The sequence below is a fragment of the Rattus rattus genome, chromosome 10, assembly GCF_011064425.1.
Source record: "Rattus rattus isolate New Zealand chromosome 10, Rrattus_CSIRO_v1, whole genome shotgun sequence".
NCBI lineage: Eukaryota > Metazoa > Chordata > Mammalia > Rodentia > Muridae > Rattus > Rattus rattus.
Window position 1 is genome coordinate 39894416 of NC_046163.1, and position 12659 is coordinate 39907074.

The 12659-nt window shown below is 38.1% G+C and overlaps 1 protein-coding gene across 3 annotated transcripts in view; it reads right to left on the minus strand.

The window, feature by feature from the left end:
• Rabgap1l (RAB GTPase activating protein 1 like) overlaps positions 1-12659 on the minus strand; it is a 558252-nt gene that overhangs the window by 381165 nt on the left and 164428 nt on the right. The window lies entirely within an intron of this gene.

Genomic DNA, 12659 nt, shown 5'->3' on the forward strand with positions numbered 1-12659 from the left:
GGATACTATGATGTGCTTACAGACAGGAGCCTAACATGGCTGCCCTCTGAGACGTCCAACCAGCAGCTGCCTGAGACAAATGCAGATACTTACACCCAACCATTGGAATGTAGTCAGGGATCCCTGTGGTTGAATTAGGGGAAAGATTGAAGAAAATTGAAGCAGAGGGTGACCCCATAAGAAGACTAGCAGTCTCGGGGGGGTTGGGGATTTGGCTCAGTGGTAGAGCGCTTGCCTAGGAAGTGCAAGGCCCTGGGTTCGGTCCCCAGCTCAAAAAAAGAACCAAAAAAAAAAAAAAAAAAAAAAAAAAGAAGACTAGCAGTCTCAATTGACCAGGACTCCAGGGAGATCCCAGACAACTGAGGCACCAACAAGGTAGCATGCACTAGCTGGTCTGAGGCCCCCACCCCCAAGACACATACACAACTGAGGACTGCCCAAGTGGGCGATGAGCCTAACCCTCAGGAGAGCTTGAGGCCCCAGGGAATGGGGAGGAGGGGACTGGCAGGAATGGGGGTGAAGACATCCTCTTGGAGACAAGGGGGAGAAGGAATGCGATGAGGAACTGAAGGAGGCAGGACCACGAGGGGAAAAATGGCTAAACTTTAATATAACTTATAAGAATAAAAAGGAAAAAGGATCTGAAGATCTTGTAAAGTAAAAAACTGAACTCTAAAATAAGAACTTATTTAGGATACCTAAATATGAACTACATAAAGAGAAAAATCAGTAGTTTTCCATCCACAACCTCCATTCTACTTTTACATATTAGACTGGAAAATAACTTTAAGAGTCAAATGAAAAGTGTTCCTTTTTAACATTGGTTTTTGCAGATATCAAGATAAAAGTTTCACGGCGCTGTCTTCCAAAAAATTGCTCATCTATTAAAAGATTAAGCAGTTTCCATAAACATGTCAAAGATCAGCCTCTTACCCAGTAGAAGTGATTGAATTCTTCTGACACCAGTAACAATGAAAGTTCTCTCTTAGGGAAGAAGTATTCATACCCATGACATTCTAACTCAGGAATAAAGATGTTCTGAACAATTTCTATCTTGTCTTTTTATCTATCACTCAGAAACAAAAATGCTTGCAAAAAAAATGGAATTCCATGTGCCTATTAGAAACATAACTGACAAATAAGCTGTGGGTCTCAATAATAAACAGTTAATAGAGGGGGAGGTAATAAACAAAAATACTAATATGCAGTTTTGGCGGTTTTCTCTTTACTTTTTCTATTTTTGAGATTATAATATAAACACATTTCCCTTCCCTTTGCCCACTCCAGACCCTCCCCTAGAACCTTCTTTGTTTACTACAGATTTATGGTCATTTTTTTAGTAACTGTTACTATTACATTTTATTTGGAGGCGGGTACACATCTTAGGTCAAAGGGCAACTGGCAGGATTCAGTTCTCTGTTTGAACCATAGTACTGAGCACAGGTCATCAGGCTTGAGCAAGTCCCTTCATCCTCTAAGCTATTTCGCTGTTCCAAGCATTGCAACAAAATCTTATGGTATAAATATTATATAAAGTTACAAATTAAATTTATTATAATATCTAATTTAAAACAATCTAAAAAACTAGATAAAGAACATATTAGTTAATTCAAAAGTCAGTTTGTGGAATATAGCTTAAAAGATTTTAAAAAGTAAAGTGAATCATAACCAAATATGACATTTATAATCTTTCTAAAGGAGCTAAAAAATATTTCAGAGAGGAATTACATTTTTCTAAGTCTCAAATCACACTAGATTTATTTATTAGCCCTTTGGATTTTTCACTTATTTTCTTTTTCTTTTCAGAGGAAAAAGAAAGCAGAACCTGGAAAATTAGTTTTCTATAAAATAAAGTAATATTATGAGTATTTCTGTACATATGAAAAAGTATGTAATCAATCAAATGAATTATAATAGAAACATTGAGAAAATTAAAATTATCTCTTTTCTTTTTTTAATATTGTACAAAGAACCAGGCTATGAAATTTACCCACAAATTGAGTATCACTGTCGGTCTCCCATGCTGCTCCTCCCTGCACTTCTCCCCTGCCTGTGTCATCCCTTCAGTTGCCTCACCTTCATGTCCACCTATCACCTTCTGCCTCCCCATCCTTCTCAACACTTGTTCCCCTCTTGTGGTCTCCTATCCAGTTTCATAGAAAAAGTCACCTTTTCAATGACCAGTTCTATGTCTGGGACACTTCAATCAGTCAACTATGTTCTATAACTTGGAAATCTTTTATGAAACAACTCAAATTTATAAGTTCAGATCCAATACCTCTTGTTTCTGGGCTTGTCATTTCTGTTGTGACTTTCTTATTTTCTTATTAATCATGAAGAACTAACTTATCAAGTTTAATTCAACTTGTTATTCCACATACTTATCAAGGACTAATGCTAGGTTCTAGGAATACAGGGGTCAGATATTCATAATGGCACAACCTATCTTGGCAATTCAAAAAACCAACTGGAAGTCCTGCAAAAAAAAAAAAAAAAAAAAAAAAAAAAACTCAGAGAAAATGTGAAATTCTGTAACTGTTAGACTCAAAGTAGAGCTGTAGGGAAGGCTCATTGGAAAAGCACTTGCCCAAGGAGTTCCTGAGGGAGAATCCTCAGAGGCCATACAGAGCTGGCCTTGGGTAAACTCCATCTGTAATACCAGTATCCCTATCGTGACATGGCAGGCAGAAACAGAAAATCATTAGGAAGTCTACATAGCAGCAAACCTCAGAGACCCCCGTCTCTAATGTTAAAGTCAAACACCAATCCAATGTTGTCCCCTCCACATGTGTGACATGCTCCTACAAACACGAACAAATATGCAGGAGCACAGGCATGCACATATATCACACATGCAGACATCTCACACACACATACAAAGACAAAGGCTATGAACAATGAAAGCCACTTTTCATGATGCATTATGGACATCTAATAAAGACAGTGGGAGATTAGAAAGAAGGACAAAGTAAAGAAACACAAAGAGATAAAAGGAAGATGCTGAGAAAGAGCTTCCTGAAATATTCAAAGAGGCTGAAAAAGCGATCAGTCCAAAGCACAAGCAGAGATGAGATGCTGATGTGTGGGTTACCTGGGAGATTTTCGGGGCCCACCACATAGGTCACTGCACCTATCCCCTTTCACCTGGGAGCTGGTTAATCTAAACACTGATTTGAGTAAAAACAAAACCAAAGCAAGACCCCAGCCACAAAACCCTCATCAGACTACACTGTATAAACAGGCATAAATATGCCCTAAAATATGTATTAGAGTCAATCGAGTTAGTGAGCTCCAAGAACAAGATCAAAAATTTTTGAATATCTGTGAGTTTTAAGAGTCCCATCACTTTCTTTTGCTCTCTCACTGTGTCTATAAATACAGTCGTGCTGCATACCAATACAGACTGCAATACGATAGACTGAGCTCTGCTTGAGAATATCAAAAACTTCCTTCAAAAGACTAAATACATACTCTAACGTAAAATCTGAAATGTCTCCCTCATTTGTCTAGAACAATGTTTAAAGGAAACCGAAGCTTACTGCAGTGGCTCAACCCTGTAGCCTTAGCACTCAGGATGCAGAGGCCAGAGGTCTGCTCTAAGACTCATGATAATGTTGACTTCAAAGCAGGACCTTGTCTTAAAAAAAAAAGTATAAATGACCTTAAAAAACTGTATTTATTTCTAGTAATTGAATGCATCACTAAAGCCATCAAAAGAACAAGGCTTTTTTTTTTTGCCCTAGCCAATTCAGTTTATTTCATAAGAAATTACCATAGATGTGAAAGCCATCAAATGTAATTTTCATATTACTAAATAATTTTAAGATAAAGACATGAACAGACTTATTGTATGGTCATTATATGATGCTGCCTGTCTTTCAGATGACTCAGTTCTGAAAAAGACCCACTCCACCAACCCTGCTGGAGAATAAACATGACCAGAAAGAAAACGACAGATGAAGTGAGACATTTTCCACACTTGGAATTTCTCGCAGTCGTGGACTCAGGTGAAAATAGGAAAGTTTAATCCATGTCTTCCACACAACTGACAGCTCTATTATCTGAGGACATAACAGAGCAGACACAGGAAGTAGACTGGTGGGGCTCACCTAACACTACATAGCAGTATACACTGTCAATGTAATAGTCAATGTCTAGTTTCCTAGACCTGTCATGGTAGAGGTCATAGCTGGAGAATGGACAGAAGGTCACAGAAACGCAACATTTCATTATTACATCTCCTAAAACTCAGAGTTCTTTCTTCATTTCCTCTCTTTAATAGGGCTTTTTTTTTATTTCAGGCATGTATACAATGTATTTATCATATTAAAACCTCTTTGTGTTTTTAAAATGAATATAAACTGGTTGTGACATCTGTTCTGTAATATTTCCAGTAACATGAGCAATATTCTCCTGGTATCATTCCAATTTCTGAAAAGTGGTTTTCTACTCTTCTGCTGAATCTCTGACCCTACATCCTGAAAAGCCTGAAGCTAATTTTAAGTAAGGAGGTAAACAAAAAATATGCATGTCAATATACAAACAGAAAACAAGCATTTTTACCGAGAGGTCTTCAATTGCTAACATCTCTAAACATGTCTTAGCATTTCTATGGCCCACCTTAAATGTTACATGATTTCTTTTGTCTTCTCCTGGGACCCTTCTACTCCTCCTGGGTTACAGCACTCGGTGTGAGGGTTTGTGCCTAGTCTTACTGTATGCCATGCTTGGTGGGTGTTCCTGGGAGGCCTGCTTCTTCTGAAGGGAAAGAGAGAAGTAGATCTTGGGAAGAGCAGAGGAGGGATGAGAGAGAACAGAAGGAGTGGGGGAAAACTGGCCAAGATGTATTGAAAACAAAGAATAAAAAATTTAAAAACTAAAAAATAAATCGTATCTTAAAATTCCCAGGGAAACATAAATGCAGTATTTCATTGACAGCTCCCCTGAAAGGCAAATGTCTGTAACCACCAGCACCTCTTCATTAGAATAAAGCAGCTAAACAACTCCTTGTTTGTTTAAAAGAACTGTGCATGAAGGAAGAGGACTAAGACAAAGTCATCTACTAACAATTCCTCTACGGGTTATGGTTGGGGGCTAGAAAGAGGTCTCAATGGTCAGTAGTATTTGAGGACCACGGAGAGGATCTGGACACCAATCCTAGCAACACACAGAAGGGTTCAAAGCTGTCTCCACTTCCAGGAAACATGCATGTCTCTCCTGAAACCCACAGGTGCCAGGCAGTCATGTGGTACACAGACATGCATGGAGGAAAATCACTTGTACACATAATAATTTATAAATAATTCCTGCTGAAGAGTAGGCAGGGAAACTAGTATTTCTTATATTTACAGTTCTTATACATACAGACACCACTACAGAGGAGAAAGAAGCAAAAACCACAGGGGATAAGGACCAAGGAAATTTCTTGAAAATTATGCAGTAGAAAATAAATACTATGCAAGTGTATAATTATGTAACAAGAAACCTTTATAATTTTTACAAAAAAAAAAAGAGAGCGAGAGAGAGAAGAGCTAGATTCCTTTTAAATCTTCTAGCATTTACATGTTCTAGGCATTAAACAATACAACACAATTAATATTTTTCCCTCTGTATTTAATTCATTGTAAAGAACTGGAAATTTTTTAAGTGGCTTAATGAAACTTATGGCTTTGTCGGTAATGTGGTAAAATGAACAGCCATGGTCCTTTAAGGACCGACACTACAAACCAGCTGAAACATCTCTAATAGAGACTTCACACCATACAAAGCATGTGTGTATTTAGCAGCACTCTGGCTCCCAATGAAATCTAGTGTTCAGTGTTATTTGATTATCAAGCCATACAAGATTCCTAAGAAGTAAACTCTGTTAAAGAAAATAAAAAGTACCTAACAAAACAACATCTGAAGCTTCCTTTAGTAAAACTTGCCAAACCAAAACTCTCATAATCAATACTGTGATTTGACTATTCAATCCAATATTTAGTAAATGTTATTGAATCATAAGAAAAATACCAATTTAAATATTTCCTTAAGAATTTAGAATTATAATTGTAGTATATTTTGCTACAGTAATTTTTCTTTAGCTAGACACTTTATGAAAGCCACCTACAAAAGTAGAATATAGGAGAACAGCGAGCAAACAGGTTTTACCCAGCACAGTACCAATAATCTGACAGTAATAAACAATGAGGCCCTATCTGCCCACAGAGTGATCAAGAAAGCAACTTACATATACAAGTCCACTCTTCTGCTGCTTTTTGTTAGTTTGGTTGGTTTTGTTTTGTTTTGTTTTAAACTTAATTTTCCAAAAGGATTTCTGGCATCAATTATTTAAGTAATATTTTGCAACTATTTCCCATTTTTCCCTATGATACAGGGTTATAAAAAACCCTGCCAAGTTCATAAAACTAAAATGACCCTTTATAACTCTGCAAGTTTTTATTTCAATAAGTAAATGATACTTTTTTGGTTAAGTGACTTAAAATATCAATATATATCACTATCCTATTACAACACCTGGTATATAATATATACTCAACATCTTTTTGAACAGACACTGAAAATCACCTGTTAAATTCCAGTACACTGTCCCTAAGTGATCTATTAAGTATTCCCTGTGACATTACCTTGATGTTCACTCTGAAGTCTTCATTATATGTATTAGTCCTAATGCAAGTCAACTAGTATTGAGTTCTTCCTATTTAAGGAGGAACAAGTACTGATCCATGAATAAAAGATGTCGCTGGGCAATTTGAGTGGGTACAAGGGAAGGGAAGAACATGATGTTTTTTACTTTTTAAGGTTCTCTAGATAACCCACATTAAATCACTGAAAGGCAGCTGAATTATTCCAAAAGCCACCCTTTAACTGCACCCTTCCTCCTAACCTGCCCAGATAGAATATTCAGGCTCCTACCACCGACATTGCCACCTCTATGGGGTTATCCCTGGTCCACTCAAGCAACAGAATCATTTCAGCCTCTACATTCTGCACAGACAAGACACCAACCACAGGAAGAGAGACTGGGAGCCAGGCTTAATGAAGTCTGCCTCTAACTTCAACTACTTTGGATGCTAAAACAGGACAATACAAGTCCGAGGCCAGAATGGAAAACTAAGTGAGATTATGTATAAAAATAAAGTAAAAATGGGCTGGGATGTTAATTTAAAATGCTTATTACCATGATTACAAGCCCTACTAGGTATCACAAAAAGAAGGAAAAGGAAAAAATGATAAAAAGGAAGGAAGCAAAAGAAGGTAAGAGAAGCGGGCAGGAGAGCAAAAGGGAGGATGCATCACGGATGGTAATCATCATTATCAACTCACAGGATTTAGCATCACCATGGAAACATGCCTCTGGGTGTGGCTGTATATGCTTTCAGAGGAGTTTATTTAAGACAGGACCTACCATGAATGGAGCCTGCACCAGTGTATAGGCTAGAGTCCATGACTAAAATGTAAGAAGAAAAAAAGAGTTGACCATGTGTTTCTTCTTAAGGTGATGGGTGTTGCACAATGTTTGCTAGATTTCCAGTGAGAATTAACACAAAAGTGACAGTACAAAGAGAATATACTGTACCATATATTTTAAATAAGTAAAATCATGAATTTTGTTTAAAGTTTTCATTCCAACTAGAAAAAGAGAGTGAATTCATTAGTGAATTTAGGGGTTGTGGACGTGGTAGAATGCTTGCCACAGATGCATGAAGCCCTAGATTTAATCCCAGTACCATGTAAATTGAGCCTGGTGACACATAACTATAATTCTAGCACTGCAAAGGCAGAAGCCAGAAGATCAAGATTTCAAAGCCATCCTTGGCTACAGAGTGACTTTAAGCTCAGTTTAGAATACTTGAAAACACATTTTTAAAGTGAATGCAATCAGTACTTCCCTTATTTTCCTAAATGAAGCTACATTTTTCTTTAAATTGTATTGTTTCCATTAGTATTCTCTCTGTCTCTCTGTGTGTGAGAGAGAAAGAAAGAGAGGGAAAATGGGTGAGCCCATGATCATGCATGACATGGTGCACACGTGGATGTCTGTAAACAACTAATTACATGGCAAGAATTTTCCCCTGGCAGCTTTACATGGGTTCTGGGGTTCAAATTTAGGTAGCCAGGCTTGTCCACTAAGCATCTTTGGCAGCTGAGTGAACTTAGCAGCTCCAAATCTCTTTGTCTTAGGAGTGTTTACAGGAAATATCTTTTGACCTTATGATATACTGAATTTATATGATTATTGAAGCAATAATGCATAAAAGAACTACCAAGTTACATTGTGGCCTTCAAATTGCGTATGACACTCATCATTAGAGATGGGGATGAATCTGATACTTCATATTACAGTCTGATCAGCTGGTAGTCACGCAGGTGCTGTGGTAACACTATGTGACGTGAACTCACCTAGCACATACAGTAACATACTGCTGATATGCAGTATTACTACTGTCATTACTACCACACTCTGTACTGTTCACGGGAGACAACATACTGACACGACAGTAAGAAAGCAGAGGTGACTCGAGTACTTACTGTATGATAGACATTTCATCACTTTAATTTGCATTATCCCAGCAGCAGCAACGATCATGCCTAACCTATAAATACTACAATCTCATAAGATCAAAAATGTGTTCCAAAGAGATGTGTGACTCAAATTCAGTTCTATCAAACAATAAAACATAAATTCTTCAAACAGAAATGGTACTTGTATATTTATGTACATATAATTTTAGAACAAAATATTCATTTGGGGTAAAAAAGAGTTCAAGTAGTAGGAGAAAAGCTAGTGACTATATCATTTCTGAAAGAGTATCGATTAGCTGTGCTGTGGTTTTAATGTAGTACACGGTATGAGTGTTACAAAACTGATCCCATCTATTAAAGCAGAAACCCTCTAGCATCTCTTGTGTTATAAAAAACTAATTAGAAGATTTGATCAACTTTATCATACATGTCATATAATTACAGAAACTGAATATAAAATTCTGCAATAAGATATAACATTCAAATTGTCCTAAAATATACACAGCCTCCCCCATAACAAATGGCTCAGACTATGTGAAAACGTGACTGTTACTCGGTGGCTCCTCCTGCCAGCAATTACGATTTCATCCCCATTCCAGAAGCTTTGAATTCTATTTGCTTATTTCTATAGAGGCTGGCAACAGGGTAGATATCCTCTAAGATCACCTCAAAAATGGTGAGATGCTAGTTAAGTCTCGATGATAATGAGGGTCTAAAGAATGCTGTCAGACTCATGTACAAACCTTCTGGGGGTTCTCTTAGAGACAGTGGTGCCCCCACCCCAGGGCTGGAAATCACAGGAGGAGCAGCAAATCACGTTTGACCACTGTGAAAACTCAAGTCAACTGAGACACACAGCAGACACACCCATCCAACAGCAGATATGAAAGACTCAAGTCAACTGAGACATACAGCAACATGAAAGCGGTGCTCTGTTTTACTGCTGGTTCAGTTAGAAGGCCTATGCACTCCAAATAGGAACAGAATAGTTGTTAATCCTGAGATTCCAACATTTTTAGTCAAATTTGAAGCAAACTTTAAATACTGACCAGATAGACTCGTCAGGTCATTGTCTGAAACCACAGTGAATGGCAACAGACCATGTGTTGTAGGGGCTTTTTAAGAACCAAACCAAAAGGTCACCATATTTCCCATTATTTTCCAAGAAACACAACTCCCAGCATTCCAAGAAGTTCCTGGTCCTTGAGCAGGTGGGGCTTACAAGTTGCTTTGGCTTTCACATAGTCCTGAGGTTAATTAAAAATCTTCATGAACACCCCATACAGTAGGAAGAAGAAGGGCACTGCTTTTTTTCCCCTCAAATTCTTTCAGACTCTTTACTAGACAAAAGGCAGTAACGCATGCTTAACAGGAAACAAACCATGCCTGTAACTTGAACCATAGCCAACAACCTTGGGCTAGTGAAGTCATGGATCTTAGAAAAGAACCTATAATGCCATTGTATTAAACTAACATAATTCATAACTATATCCTAAACATACATCCAGAGATAAGTGTAGTTCTCATGCCTCATAAAGAAACTTCTCTTTGCAATAGATGAAGACCATTACAGAAAACCACAAACAGTAAAAATGCAGAGGAAAAAGAGATCATGTGGTGCCCAGTTACAACTAATGAATCTTTACACGATTCCTGTACTTAATGTTCAATCATCATGGAGGGGAGAGAGGCTGTAGGAGCCAGAAGAGCCGGGCAGGTGTGCTTACGTATTTAGGAGTGTGTGACGGCAATGAAAGAGAAGGAGGCCATAAGAAAGAGTAATGGGGGTGCGCAGGAGGTGTTGGAGGAGAAAAGAAGAGGGCAAGCGATGTAATAATAAAATTCCAAAAACTTATAAAGACATAATGAACTAGTATGTTTTTAGAGTTTTCAACTTAATGGGTTCAAATGTGATTCCTACTTCTAAAATGGTAAAAGAAGAATCACATCACTGGCCAGGCACAGTGGTGTGTGCCATTATCTCAGCCACTGGGACAGGGGAGAAAAAGGCAGATCTCCTTAAGCTCAGGACTAGTCTAGCCTACAGAGAGTTGCAGGTCAGCCAGGACTACAGTGTGCTCTTCTCAGAAAGAAAAGGGTCAAGTCGCTGAAGCCGTAAGAGCCCACCATACACCACCAACTCAGTCGCTCAGCATCCAGCATCCTAAAGAGCGGCTGACTCGGTCTCTGTGCTTTCCTGTCACTTGGCTCACTCCAAGGGACAGCAAGTAACCATAATATTTTTTTCTGCTTGACTACTTCCCTCTGAGCTGTAAACTCCTCAATAGTGGAGTATAGATACTCCTAGGCTTTATTGTAACCATATTTTGGTATTCAATGTTTGAAACAAAAGAAGTACTTACTACTCATAACCTAAAGAATAAGGTACAATAAGTGAGTGACATAATAGGGAGTAGGGTGTCGGACAAGTATGGTTCTGTTTTCTGTGCATATTCAGATGATTATCCTTGAACTGGAAGAGGGTTTTTTGCCATGTACATTTCAAACATTTCTTCACTATAATTGATTATTTTTTGTTATTCCTGTTTAACAATTCTTTCTGTGGGCACGAGAGTCTATAGAAATATTGTATTTTTCTCTTTTTTTTTCAAAAATGTCCCCTTTATTAAAAGCATTCTTTTCTCATACAATACATCCTAATTTCAGTCCCTCCCTCTAATTTCCCAAGCTCCTTCCTATCTCCTCTCCCATGCAGCTCCACTCCCTTCCTTTCTCTCATTACAAAAGAACGATCGATCTTCTAAGATAACAACCAAACATAACAAAATAAACTATAATATTTTTAAAAAGCCATCAGATCAACGCTGGATGAGGAAAACCAACAGAAGGAAAAGAGCCCATAAGGAAGCACAAAAATCAGCCCCACTTGTTCATACATTCAGGAGTCCCATAAAAATACTGAACCAAAAGTCGTAACACACGCACAGGGTAGCTAGTCCAGACTGGAGTCGGCTGGTGCTTGCTGCTGCACAAAACTCTACTCTAAAATGGACCAAAGACCTCAACATAAAACCAGATACACTGAACCTGAGAGAAGAGAAAGTGGGAAATAGCATTGACTGCACTGGCATTTGAGACAACTTTCTGAACAAAATACCAATAACACAAGCACTAAGGTCAATAATTAATAAGTAGGACCTCATGACTGAAAAGCTTCTGTACGGCAAAGAACACCATCAATCAGACAAAGTGGCAGCTTGCAGGATGGGAAAAGATTTTTGCCAACTCCACATCTGATAATAAAGGACTAATATCCAAAATATATAGAGAACTCGAAAGCTAGAAATCAAGAAGTGGAGCAGACAAGCTGGCAATCTGTCCCTGGTCACAAATGATTAAGGAAGAGTTTGAACTATGGAGCCCATTTCTCACTCCACCATGAGTATGTGCTCGTCAAGTGAAGCTGCTAACACTCTTCCCATAGCCTGACCTCCTGCTGAGGATACATGAATGCAACAGAGTCTTCTATGAATGTAGACCTGATAACTATTCTGAACTGTTCTCTGGGTCCTAGACTCCACAAGGAAGTTGATCTATGAATGATTCACAATTTTTAATCTTGCTCAACTCCTTCTGAATCTAGTTCAGTACTTTTAAAAATATTTGCTCCACAACGTTTATTATCAAACTCCCCCAAAATCATGTTGGTTCTTAGATTATATTATTATAAAGACAACAAAACCACAAAGCGTTTGTCCCACACTGTAAGCACAGATCTTACTACCTGCTAGAGAAGTACACACTAAGAAAGTAAAGGTTGGAGAAATGGATCAATGGCAGAGTTCTTGTTTATACATGCAAAGCTCTAGGGTTTGATTCCTACCTACACCTAGAGGGGAATTAAAAGCACACTACCATGACCTCATTTTCTGAAACAATGACATCACAAAACAAAGCTGCTTTGAGGGCTATAATTTTGAAGGTAGTGGAGCAACGAGAGGTAATGTAAGGTAAAACAGCTGAGAAACAGGACCTTACGCTTTGACGTACAATGTTTTCACAAAGAACACCTAAAAAGAATGCCACCCCTCATGGGAATACCTCAAATAGAATCTGTGCCTTTAAATTGTCAATTTACAGAATTAAATGACAGGCCACTTTTTCTTAAAAGC